This window comes from Pelophylax lessonae (genome assembly GCF_965119305.1).
Source record: "Pelophylax lessonae genome assembly, chromosome: 9".
In the NCBI taxonomy this organism is placed as follows: Eukaryota; Metazoa; Chordata; class Amphibia; order Anura; family Ranidae; genus Pelophylax; species Pelophylax lessonae.
This window is the reverse complement of record NC_138776.1, coordinates 2,439,871-2,453,162: the sequence shown is the minus strand read 5'-3', so window position 1 is coordinate 2,453,162 and position 13,292 is coordinate 2,439,871. Positions and strand designations below refer to the sequence as shown.

The following is a 13,292-nucleotide window of genomic DNA, read 5'->3' as shown; positions in this document are numbered from 1 at the left end:
GGAGACATTAGAGTGTCAGCTCCTGGGCTCATCCATAGACTATAGTGGGGACATTAGAGTGTCAGCTCCTGGGCTCAGCCATAGACTATAGTGGGGATATTAGAGTGTCAGCTCCTGGGCTCAGCCATAGACTATAGTGGGGACATTAGAGTGTCAGCTCCTGGGCTCAGCCATAGACTATAGTGGGGACATTAGAGTGTCAGCTCCTGGGCTCAGCCATAGACTATAGTGGGGACATTAGAGTGTCAGCTCCTGGGCTCAGCCATAGACTATAGTGGGGCCAATAGAGTGTCAGCTCCTGGGCTCAGCCATAGACTATAGTGGAGACATTAGAGTGTCAGCTCCTGGGCTCATCCATAGACTATAGTGGGGACATTAGAGTGTCAGCTCCTGGGCTCAGCCATAGACTATAGTGGGGATATTAGAGTGTCAGCTCCTGGGCTCATCCATAGACTATAGTGGGGACATTAGAGTGTCAGCTCCTGGGCTCAGCCATAGACTGTAGTGGGGACATTAGAGTGTCAGCTCCTGGGCTCAGCCTCCCTGTGGGCGGTCCTCAGTGATGATCACACACTCACCTCTCCTTCAGGTCACATGATCATTCTCCACTGCCAGCGTCTATGGGCGGGACCTCTGATGAAGACAAAATCACGTGACGTCCCGCCTCCTAATAGGCGGAGCCATTCATCTCTCTCTCCGCTGCTGTCTGCCCGCCAACGAAACAAAGAGAACTAGGTGTCGCAGGACTCCGCCCACTTTTGGCTTTCCTGATTACTTCCGGGTTAGGAGTCTATTTACCTTCCGGTGTCGGTGGAGGAGCGGGGTGAGAGGTGAATGGTGCCATGTGAGGGACAGAAAACACTCCCCTCCCCCCTGTCACAGCTCTCATAGGATATCTATGTGATAGAATGACCTCCATTCTCCCCTGTATGATGGGTGACAGCCCCCACCTTCTACATAGATCCCCTGTCTGTCCTATGGGCCCCCACCTTCTACATAGATCCCTTGTCTGTCCTATGGGCCCCCACCTTCTACATAGATCCCCTGTCCGTCCTATGGCCCCCACCCTCTACATAGATCCGAGCTTCTCCCCAGTCTGTCCTATGGGCCCCCATCCTCTACATAGATCAGTGCTTCTCCCCAGTCTGTCCTATGGGCCCCCATCCTCTACATAGATCAGTGCTTCTCCCCAGTCTGTCCTATGGGCCCCCATCCTCTTCATAGATCAGTGCTTCTCCCCAGTCTGTCCTATGGGCCCCCATCCTCTACATAGATCAGTGCTTCTCCCCAGTCTGTCCTATGAGCCCCCATCCTCTACATAGATCAGTGCTTCTCCCCAGTCTGTCCTAAGGGCCCCCATCCTCTACATAGATCAGTGCTTCTCCCCAGTCTGTCCTATGGGCCCCCACCCTCTACATAGATCAGTGCTTCTCCCCAGTCTGTCCTATGGGCCCCCACCCTCTACATAGATCAGTGCTTCTCCCCAGTCTGTCCTATGGACCCCACCCTCTACATAGATCAGTGCTTCTCCCCAGTCTGTCCTATGGACCCCCACCCTCTACATAGATCAGTGCTTCTCCCCAGTCTGTCCTATGGGCCCCCATCCTCTACATAGATCCGTGCTTCTCCCCAGTCTGTCCTATGAGCCCCCATCCTCTACATAGATCAGTGCTTCTCCCCAGTCTGTCCTATGGGCCCCCACCCTCTACATAGATCAGTGCTTCTCCCCAGTCTGTCCTATGGGCCCCCACCCTCTACATAGATCAGTGCTTCTCCCCAGTCTGTCCTATGAGCCCCCATCCTCTACATAGATCAGTGCTTCTCCCCAGTCTGTCCTATGGGCCCCCACCCTCTACATAGATCAGTGCTTCTCCCAGTCTGTCCTATGGGCCCCCATCCTCTACATAGATCAGTGCTTCTCCCCAGTCTGTCCTATGGGCCCCCATCCTCTACATAGATCAGTGCTTCTCCCCAGTCTGTCCTATGAGCCCCCATCCTCTACATAGATCAGTGCTTCTCCCCAGTGTGTCCTATGGGCCCCCATCCTCTACATAGATCAGTGCTTCTCCCCAGTGTGTCCTATGGGCTCCCATCCTCTACATAGATCAGTGCTTCTCCCCAGTCTGTCCTATGGGCCCCCACCTTCTACATAGATCAGTGCTTCTCCCCACTCTGTCCTATGGGCCCCCATCCTCTACATAGATCAGTGCTTCTCCCCAGTCTGTCCTATGGGCCCCCACCCTCTACATAGATCAGTGCTTCTCCCCAGTCTGTCCTATGGGCCCCCACCCTCTACATAGATCAGTGCTTCTCCCCAGTCTGTCCTATGGGCCCCCATCCTCTACATAGATCAGTGCTTCTCCCCAGTCTGTCCTATGGGCCCCCATCCTCTACATAGATCAGTGCTTCTCCACAGTGTGTCCTATGGGCCCCCATCCTCTACATAGATCAGTGCTTCTCCCCAGTGTGTCCTATGGGCCCCCATCCTCTACATAGATCAGTGCTTCTCCCCAGTCTGTCCTATGGGCCCCCATCCTTTACATAGATCAGTGCTTCTCCCCAGTGTGTCCTATGGGCCCCCATCCTCTACATAGATCAGTGCTTCTCCCCAGTCTGTCCTATGGGCCCCCATCCTCTACATAGATCAGTGCTTCTCCCCAGTGTGTCCTATGAGCCCCCATCCTCTACATAGATCAGTGCTTCTCCCCAGTGTGTCCTATGGGCCCCCATCCTCTACATAGATCAGTGCTTCTCCCCACTCTGTCCTATGAGCCCCCATCCTCTACATAGATCAGTGCTTCTCCCCAGTCTGTCCTATGGGCCCCCATGCTCTACATAGATCAGTGCTTCTCCCCAGTCTGTCCTATGGGCCCCCATCCTCTACATAGATCAGTGCTTCTCCCCAGTCTGTCCTATGGGCCCCCATCCTCTACATAGATCAGTGCTTCTCCCCAGTCTGTCCTATGGGCCCCCACCTTCTACATAGATCAGTGCTTCTCCCCAGTCTGTCCTATGGGCCCCCATCCTCTACATAGATCAGTGCTTCTCCCCAGTCTGTCCTATGGGCCCCCACCCTCTACATAGATCAGTGCTTCTCCCCAGTCTGTCCTATGGGCCCCCATCCTCTACATAGATCAGTGCTTCTCCCCAGTCTGTCCTATGGGCCCCCACCCTCTACATAGATCAGTGCTTCTCCCTAGTCTGTCCTATGGGCCCCCATCCTCTACATAGATCAGTGCTTCTCCCCAGTCTGTCCTATGGGCCCCCACCCTCTACATAGATCAGTGCTTCTCCCCAGTGTGTCCTATGGGCCCCCATCCTCTACATAGATCAGTGCTTCTCCCCAGTCTGTCCTATGGGCCCCCATCCTCTACATAGATCAGTGCTTCTCCCCAGTCTGTCCTATGGGCCCCCATCCTCTACATAGATCAGTGCTTCTCCCCAGTCTGTCCTATGGGCCCCCATCCTCTACATAGATCAGTGTTTCTCCCCAGTGTGTCCTATGGGCCCCCACCCTCTACATAGATCAGTGCTTCTCCCCAGTCTGTCCTATGAGCCCCCATCCTCTACATAGATCAGTGCTTCTCCCCAGTCTGTCCTATGGGCCCCCATCCTCTACATAGATCAGTGCTTCTCCCCAGTCTGTCCTATGGGCCCCCATCCTCTACATAGATCAGTGCTTCTCCCCAGTCTGTCCTATGGACCCCCATCCTCTACATAGATCAGTGCTTCTCCCCAGTCTGTCCTATGGGCCCCCATCCTCTACATAGATCAGTGCTTCTCCCCAGTCTGTCCTATGGACCCCCATCCTCTACATAGATCAGTGCTTCTCCCCAGTCTGTCCTATGGACCCCCATCCTCTACATAGATCAGTGCTTCTCCCCAGTCTGTCCTATGGACCCCCATCCTCTACATAGATCAGTGTTTCTCCCCAGTGTGTCCTATGGGCCCCCACCCTCTACATAGATCAGTGCTTCTCCCCAGTCTGTCCTATGGGCCCCCCAGGGGTGTACCAGACCCAGTCCGCCATGGATCAGTGCCATGAGTTGCCATGGTCTTACCTGGCCGACACCACAACCAGGGGATTTCCTTTTCTTCCTGCGTGCCGCCCCCCCCCCCCCCCCCCCCATGCCGTTGTGCAGACCAGCTGGCCCCCAACATTCAGGAACAAACATCCCATAACACTCCAGGGCAGGCATTGCTAGATGGCGGACCGCGGTCCGGATCAGGACAATCGTGCCATTGTACAGACAAGGTTGCCGCCATCACCATAGCAATGCATCCACCTGCCCAGCGTGGGCGGCATGCAGGGCTCCCCCCCCCCCCCCCAACATTTAGGAACAAACATCCAATAGCACTCCAGAGCAGGTATTACTAGATGGCGGACCCTGGTCCGGCGCGGGACAATCGTGCCATTGTACAGACCAGCTGGCCGCCATCACCATAGCAATGCATCCCCCTGCCCAGTGTGGGGTGCCCCCCAACATTCAGGAACAAACATCCAATAGCACTCCAGGGCAGGGATTACTGGATGGCGGACCCTGGTCCGGATCAGGACAGTCGTGCCATTGTACAGACCAGCTGGCCGCCATCACCATAGCAATGCATCCCCCTGCCCAGTGTGGGGTGCCCCCCAACATTCAGGAACAAACATCCAATAACACTACAGGGCAGGCATTACTGGATGGCGGACCCTGGTCCGGATCGGGACAATCGTGCCATTGTACAGACCAGCTGGCTGCTATCACCATAGCAATGCATGCCTCTGCCCAGGGTGGGCGGCTCCCCAGCATTCAGGAACAAAATCCAATAACACTCCAGGGCAGGCATTAATGGATGGCGGACCGCGGTCCGGATCAGGACAGTCGTGCCATTGTACAGACAAGCTTGCCGTAGAGTTGTCACCTCCTCCCTTTAATCCAGGACACATATTAATCACACAGACACTGAGGATGATATAATGCAGAGACGACACCAAGTCAGTTTATTTACCCCCTTAATCAGCCCCAGAACTGTGTGATTATTGTGTGTCCTGGATTAGAGGGATGAGGTGACAACCCTAGCTTCCCGCCATCATAACAATGCATTGCCCCTGCCCAGAGTGGGGATCCCCCTAATATTCAGGAACAAACATCCAATTACACTCCAGGGCAGCCATTACTAGATGGGGGGGGGGGGGGGTCTGCGATGTACAGGGGGGACTGGGGACACTGGTGTACAGGGGGGACTGGAGACACTGGTGTACAGGGGGGACTGGGGGGACTGGTGTACAGGGGGGGACTGGGGACACTGGTGTACAGGGGGGACTGGGGACACTGGTGTACAGGGGGGACTGGGGACACTGGTGTACAGGGGGGGACTGGGGACACTGGTGTACAGGGACTGGAGACACTGGTGTACAGGGGGGACTGGGGGGACTGGTGTACAGGGGGGGACTGGGGACACTGGTGTACAGGGACTGGAGACACTGGTGTACAGGGGGGGACTGGGGACACTGGTGTACAGGGACTGGAGACACTGGTGTACAGGGGGGGACTGGGGACACTGGTGTACAGGGGGGACTGGGGACACTGGTGTACAGGGGGGACTGGGGACACTGGTGTACAGGGGGGGACTGGGGACACTGGTGTACAGGGAGGACTGGGGACACTGGTGTACAGGGGGGACTGGGGACACTGGTGTACAGGGAGGACTGGGGACACTGGTGTACAGGGGGGGACTGGGGACACTGGTGTACAGGGAGGACTGGGGACACTGGTGTACAAGGGGGGACTGGGGACACTGGTGTACAGGGAGGACTGGGGACACTGGTGTACAGGGAGGACTGGAGACACTGGTGTACAGGGGGGACTGGAGACACTGGTGTACAGGGAGGACTGGGGACACTGGTGTACAAGGGGGGACTGGGGACACTGGTGTACAGGGAGGACTGGGGACACTGGTGTACAGGGGGGACTGGGGACACTGGTGTACAGGGGGGGACTGGGGACACTGGTGTACAGGGGGACTGGGGACACTGGTGTACAGGGGGGACTGGAGACACTGGTGTACAGGGGGGACTAGGGACACTGGTGTACAGGGGGGACTGTGATGTGCAGGGGGGACTGGGGACACTGGTGTACAGGGGGGACTGGGGACACTGGTGTACAGGGGGGACTGGGGACACTGGTGTACAGGGGGGACTGGAGACACTGGTGTACAGGGGGGACTGGGGACACTGGTGTACAGGGAGGACTGGAGACACTGGTGTACAGGGGGGACTGGGGACACTGGTGTACAGGGGGGACTGGGGACACTGGTGTACAGGGAGGACTGGAGACACTGGTGTACAGGGGGGACTGGGGACACTGGTGTACAGGGGGGACTGGGGACACTGGTGTACAGGGGGGACTGGGGACACTGGTGTACAGGGGGGACTGGGGACACTGGTGTACAGGGGGGACTGGAGACACTGGTGTACAGGGAGGACTGGGGACACTGGTGTACAGGGGGGACTGGAGACACTGGTGTACAGGGGGGACTGGAGACACTGGTGTACAGGGGGGGACTGGGGACACTGGTGTACAGGGGGGACTGGGGACACTGGTGTACAGGGGGGACTGGGGACACTGGTGTACAGGGGGGGACTGGGGACACTGGTGTACAGGGGGGACTGGGGACACTGGTGTACAGGGGGGGACTGGGGACACTGGTGTACAGGGAGGACTGGGGACACTGGTGTACAGGGGGGACTGGAGACACTGGTGTACAGGGAGGACTGGGGACACTGGTGTACAGGGAGGACTGGGGACACTGGTGTACAGGGAGGACTGGAGACACTGGTGTACAGGGGGGACTGGAGACACTGGTGTACAGGGGGGACTGGAGACACTGGTGTACAGGGGGGACTGGGGACACTGGTGTACGGGGGGGACTGGGGACACTGGTGTACAGGGACTGGGGACACTGGTGTACAGGGGGGACTGGGGACACTGGTGTACAGGGGGGACTGGGGACACTGGTGTACAGGGGGGACTGGAGACACTGGTGTACAGGGGGGACTGGGGACACTGGTGTACAGGGGGGACTGGGGGGACTGGTGTACAGGGGGGACTGGGGACACTGGTGTACAGGGGGGACTGGGGGGACTGGTGTACAGGGGGGACTGGGGACACTGGTGTACAGGGGGGACTGGGGACACTGGTGTACAGGGGGGACTGGAGACACTGGTGTACAGGGAGGACTGGAGACACTGGTGTACAGGGGGGACTGGGGACACTGGTGTACGGGGGGGACTGGGGACACTGGTGTACAGGGGGGACTGGAGACACTGGTGTACAGGGGGGACTGGGGACACTGGTGTACGGGGGGGACTGGGGACACTGGTGTACAGGGGGGACTGGGGACACTGGTGTACAGGGGGGACTGGAGACACTGGTGTACAGGGGGGACTGGGGACACTGGTGTACGGGGGGGACTGGGGGGACTGGTGTACAGGGGGGACTGGGGACACTGGTGTACAGGGGGGACTGGGGACACTGGTGTACAGGGAGGACTGGGGACACTGGTGTACAGGGGGGACTGGGGACACTGGTGTACAGAGGGGACTGGGGACACTGGTGTACAGGGGGGACTGGAGACACTGGTGTACAGGGGGGACTGGGGGGACTGGTGTACAGGGGGGACTGGGGACACTGGTGTACAGGGGGGACTGGGGGGACTGGTGTACAGGGACTGCAGACACTGGTGTACAGGGGGGACTGGAGACACTGGTGTACAGGGGGGACTGGGGACACTGGTGTACAGGGAGGACTGGGGAGACTGGTGTACAGGGGGGACTGGGGACACTGGTGTACAGAGGGGACTGGGGACACTGGTGTACAGGGGGGACTGGAGACACTGGTGTACAGGGGGGACTGTGGACACTGGTGTACAGGGGGGACTGGGGGGACTGGTGTACAGGGGGGACTGGGGACACTGGTGTACAGGGGGGACTGGGGACACTGGTGTACAGGGAGGACTGGGGACACTGGTGTACAGGGACTGGGGACACTGGTGTACAGAGGGGACTGGGGACACTGGTGTACAGGGGGGACTGGAGACACTGGTGTACAGGGGGGACTGGGGGGACTGGTGTACAGGGGGGACTGGGGACACTGGTGTACAGGGGGGACTGGGGGGACTGGTGTACAGGGACTGGAGACACTGGTGTACAGGGGGGACTGGGGACACTGGTGTACAGGGGGGACTGGGGGGACTGGTGTACAGGGGGGGACTGGAGACACTGGTGTACAGGGGGGACTGGGGACACTGGTGTACAGGGGGGACTGGGGACACTGGTGTACAGGGACTGGAGACACTGGTGTACAGGGGGGACTGGGGACACTGGTGTACAGGGAGGACTGGAGACACTGGTGTACGGGGGGGACTGGAGACACTGGTGTACAGGGGGGACTGGGGACACTGGTGTACAGGGAGGACTGGGGACACTGGTGTACAGGGGGGACTGGGGGGACTGGTGTACAGGGGGGACTGGGGACACTGGTGTACAGGGGGGACTGGGGGGACTGGTGTACAGGGGGGACTGGAGACACTGGTGTACAGGGGGGACTGGGGGGACTGGTGTACAGGGGGGACTGGGGACACTGGTGTACAGGGGGGACTGGGGGGACTGGTGTACAGGGACTGGAGACACTGGTGTACAGGGGGGACTGGGGACACTGGTGTACAGGGGGGACTGGAGACACTGGTGTACAGGGGGGACTGGGGACACTGGTGTACAGGGGGGACTGGGGACACTGGTGTACAGGGACTGGAGACACTGGTGTACAGGGGGGACTGGGGACACTGGTGTACAGGGGGGACTGGAGACACTGGTGTACGGGGGGGACTGGAGACACTGGTGTACAGGGAGGACTGGGGACACTGGTGTACAGGGGGGACTGGGGACACTGGTGTACAGGGAGGACTGGGGACACTGGTGTACAGGGGGGACTGGGGACACTGGTGTACAGGGGGGACTGGGGGGACTGGTGTACAGGGGGGACTGGGGACACTGGTGTACAGGGGGGACTGGGGACACTGGTGTACAGGGGGGACTGGGGACACTGGTGTACAGGGACTGGAGACACTGGTGTACAGGGGGGACTGGAGACACTGGTGTACGGGGGGGACTGGAGACACTGGTGTACAGGGGGGGACTGGAGACACTGGTGTACAGGGAGGACTGGAGACACTGGTGTACAGGGGGGACTGGGGACACTGGTGTACAGGGGGGACTGGGGACACTGGTGTACAGGGAGGACTGGAGACACTGGTGTACAGGGGGGACTGGGGACACTGGTGTACGGGGGGGACTGGGGACACTGGTGTACAGGGAGGACTGGGGACACTGGTGTACAGGGGGGGACTGGGGACACTGGTGTACAGGGGGGACTGGGGACACTGGTGTACAGGGGGGACTGGGGACACTGGTGTACAGGGAGGACTGGGGACACTGGTGTACAGGGGGGGACTGGGGACACTGGTGTACAGGGGGGACTGGGGGGACTGGTGTACAGGGGGGACTGGGGACACTGGTGTACAGGGGGGACTGGGGGGACTGGTGTACAGGGGGGACTGGAGACACTGGTGTACAGGGACTGCAGACACTGGTGTACAGGGGGGACTGGAGACACTGGTGTACAGGGAGGACTGGGGACACTGGTGTACAGGGGGGACTGGGGACACTGGTGTACAGGGGGGACTGGGGACACTGGTGTACAGGGACTGGAGACACTGGTGTACAGGGGGGACTGGGGACACTGGTGTACAGGGACTGGAGACACTGGTGTACAGGGGGGGACTGGGGACACTGGTGTACAGGGGGGACTGGGGACACTGGTGTACAGGGAGGACTGGAGACACTGGTGTACAGGGGGGACTGGGGGGACTGGTGTACAGGGGGGACTGGAGACACTGGTGTACAGGGACTGCAGACACTGGTGTACAGGGGGGACTGGAGACACTGGTGTACAGGGGGGACTGGAGATACTGGTGTACAGGGACTGGAGACACTGGTGCACAGGGGGGACTGGGGACACTGTTGTACAGGGGGACTGGGGACACTGGTGTACAGGGGGGACTGGAGACACTGGTGTACAGGGGGGACTGGGGACACTGGTGTACAGGGGGGACTGGGGACACTGGTGTACAGGGACTGGAGACACTGGTGTACAGGGGGGACTGGAGACACTGGTGTACAGGGGGACTGGGGACACTGGTGTACAGGGGGGACTGGAGACACTGGTGTACAGGGGGGACTGGGGACACTGGTGTACAGGGGGGACTGGGGACACTAGTGTACAGGGACTGGAGACACTGGTGTACAGGGAGGACTGGAGACACTGGTGTACAGGGGGGACTGTGGACACTGGTGTACAGGGGGGACTGGGGACACTGGTGTACAGGGACTGGAGACACTGGTGTACAGGGGGGACTGGAGACACTGGTGTACAGGGGGGACTGGGGACACTGGTGTACTGGGGGGACTGGGGACACTGGTGTACAGGGACTGGAGACACTGGTGTACAGGGAGGACTGGAGACACTGGTGTACAGGGGGGACTGTGGACACTGGTGTACAGGGGGGACTGGGGACACTGGTGTACAGGGGGGACTGGGGACACTGGTGTACAGGGGGGACTGGGGACACTGGTGTACAGGGGGGCTGAGAGAGGCTGAGAGAGACTGAGAGAGACTGAGAGAGGCTGAGAGAGGCTGAGAGAGACTGAGAGAGACTGAGAGAGACTGAGAGAGTCTGAGAGAGGCTGAGAGTGGCTGAGAGAAGCTGAGAGAGGCTGAGAGAGGCTGAGAGAGGCTGAGAGAGGCTGAGAGAGACTGAGAGAGGCTGAGAGAGGCTGAGAGTGGCTGAGAGAGACTGAGAGAGACTGAGAGAGGCTGGGAAAGGCTGAGAGAGACTGAGAGAGACTGAGAGAGGCTGAGAGAGGCTGAGAGAGACTGAGAGAGACTGAGAGAGACTGAGAGAGGCTGGGAAAGGCTGAGAGAGACTGAGAGAGGCTGGGAAAGGCTGAGAGAGACTGAGAGAGGCTGAGAATGGCTGAGAGAGGCTGAGGGAGACTGAGAGAGGCTGAGAGAGGCTGAGAGAGGCTGAGAGAGGCTGAGAGAGACTGAGAGAGACTGAGAGAGACTGAGAGAGGCTGAGAGAGACTGAGAGAGACTGAGAGAGGCTGAGAGAGACTGAGAGAGGCTGAGGGAGACTGAGAGAGACTGAGAGAGACTGAGAGAGACTGAGAGAGGCTGAGAGAGGCTGAGAGAGGCTGAGAGAGACTGAGAGAGACTGAGAGAGGCTGGGAAAGGTTGAGGGAGACTGAGAGAGACTGAGAGAGGCTGAGAGGGGCTGAGAGAGGCTGAGAGAGACTGAGAGAGACTGAGAGAGGCTGAGAGAGACTGGGGAAGGCTGAGAGAGGCTGAGAGAGACTGAGAGAGGCTGGGAAAGGCTGAGAGAGACTGAGAGAGGCTGAGAATGGCTGAGAGAGGCTGAGGGAGACTGAGAGAGGCTGAGAGAGGCTGAGAGAGACTGAGAGAGGCTGAGAGAGACTGAGAGAGACTGAGAGAGACTGAGAGAGACAGAGAGGCTGAGAGAGACAGAGAGGCTGAGAGAGACTGAGGGAGACTGAGAGAGGCTGAGAGAGGCTGGGAAAGGCTGAGAGAGGCTGAGGGAGACTGAGAGAGACTGAGAGAGGCTGAGAGAGACTGAGAGAGGCTGAGAATGGCTGAGAGAGGCTGAGGGAGACTGAGAGAGACTGAGAGAGGCTGAGAGAGACTGAGAGAGGCTGAGAGAGACTGAGAGAGGCTGAGAGAGGCTGAGAGAGGCTGAGAGAGGCTGAGAGAGACTGAGAGAGGCTGAGAGAGGCTGAGAGAGACTGAGAGAGACTGGGGAAGGCTGAGAGAGGCTGAGAGAGACTGAGAGAGACTGGGGAAGGCTGAGAGAGACTGAGAGAGACTGGGGAAGGCTGAGAGAGACTGAGAGAGGCTGAGAGAGACTGAGAGAGACTGAGAGAGGCTGGGAAAGGCTGAGAGAGGCTGAGAGAGGCTGAGGGAGACTGAGAGAGACTGAGAGAGACTGAGAGAGACTGAGAGAGGCTGGGAAAGGCTGAGAGAGACTGAGAGAGACTGGGGAAGGCTGAGAGAGGCTGAGAGAGACTGAGAGAGGCTGGGAAAGGCTGAGAGAGACTGAGAGAGGCTGAGAATGGCTGAGAGAGGCTGAGGGAGACTGAGAGAGACTGAGAGAGACTGAGAGAGGCTGAGAGAGGCTGAGAGAGACTGAGAGAGGCTGAGAGAGGCTGAGAGAGGCTGAGAGAGACTGAGAGAGGCTGAGAGAGACTGAGAGAGACTGAGAGAGGCTGAGAGAGACTGAGAGAGGCTGAGAGAGACTGAGAGAGACTGAGAGAGACAGAGAGGCTGAGAGAGACTGAGAGAGACTGAGAGAGGCTGAGAGAGACTGAGAGAGGCTGAGAGAGACTGAGAGAGGCTGAGAGAGGCTGAGAGAGACTGAGAGAGACTGAGAGAGACAGAGAGACTGAGGGAGACTGAGAGAGGCTGAGAGAGGCTGGGAAAGGCTGAGGGAGACTGAGAGAGACTGAGAGAGGCTGAGAGAGACTGAGAGAGACTGAGAGAGGCTGAGAATGGCTGAGAGAGGCTGAGGGAGACTGAGAGAGACTGAGAAAGGCTGAGGGAGACAATGAGGCTGAGAGAGACTGAGAGAGGCTGAGAGAGACTGAGAGAGGCTGAGAGAGGCTGGGAAAGGCTGAGAGAGGCTGAGGGAGACTGAGAGAGGCTGAGAGAGACTGAGAGAGGCTGGGAAAGGCTGAGAGAGGCTGAGGGAGACTGAGAGAGGCTGAGATAGGCTGGGAAAGACTGAGAGAGGCTGAGGGAGACTGAGAGAGGCTGAGAGAGACTGAGAGAGACTGAGAGAGGCTGAGAGAGACTGAGAGAGACTGAGAGAGACTGAGAGAGGCTGAGAGAGACTGAGAGAGACTGAGAGAGACAGAGAGGCTGAGAGAGACTGAGAGAGACTGAGAGAGGCTGAGAGAGACTGAGAGAGGCTGAGAGAGACTGAGAGAGGCTGAGAGAGGCTGAGAGAGACTGAGAGAGACTGAGAGAGACAGAGAGACTGAGGGAGACTGAGAGAGGCTGAGAGAGGCTGGGAAAGGCTGAGGGAGACTGAGAGAGACTGAGAGAGGCTGAGAGAGACTGAGAGAGACTGAGAGAGGCTGAGAATGGCTGAGAGAGGCTGAGGGAGACTGAGAGAGA

The 13,292-nt window shown here is 58.7% G+C and overlaps 1 protein-coding gene across 1 annotated transcript in view; it reads left to right on the top strand.

Moving 5' to 3' along the window:
- The first annotated feature begins 809 nt into the window (after positions 1 to 809).
- The window catches only part of LOC309563082 (NACHT domain- and WD repeat-containing protein 1-like), a 220,966-nt gene continuing 208,483 nt past the window's right edge, over positions 810 to 13,292 (top strand). Inside the window, exon 1 of the mRNA XM_082267388.1 lies at positions 810 to 830. The gene's annotated coding sequence lies outside the window, so the exon portion shown is untranslated. The remainder of the gene's footprint in view (positions 831 to 13,292) is intronic.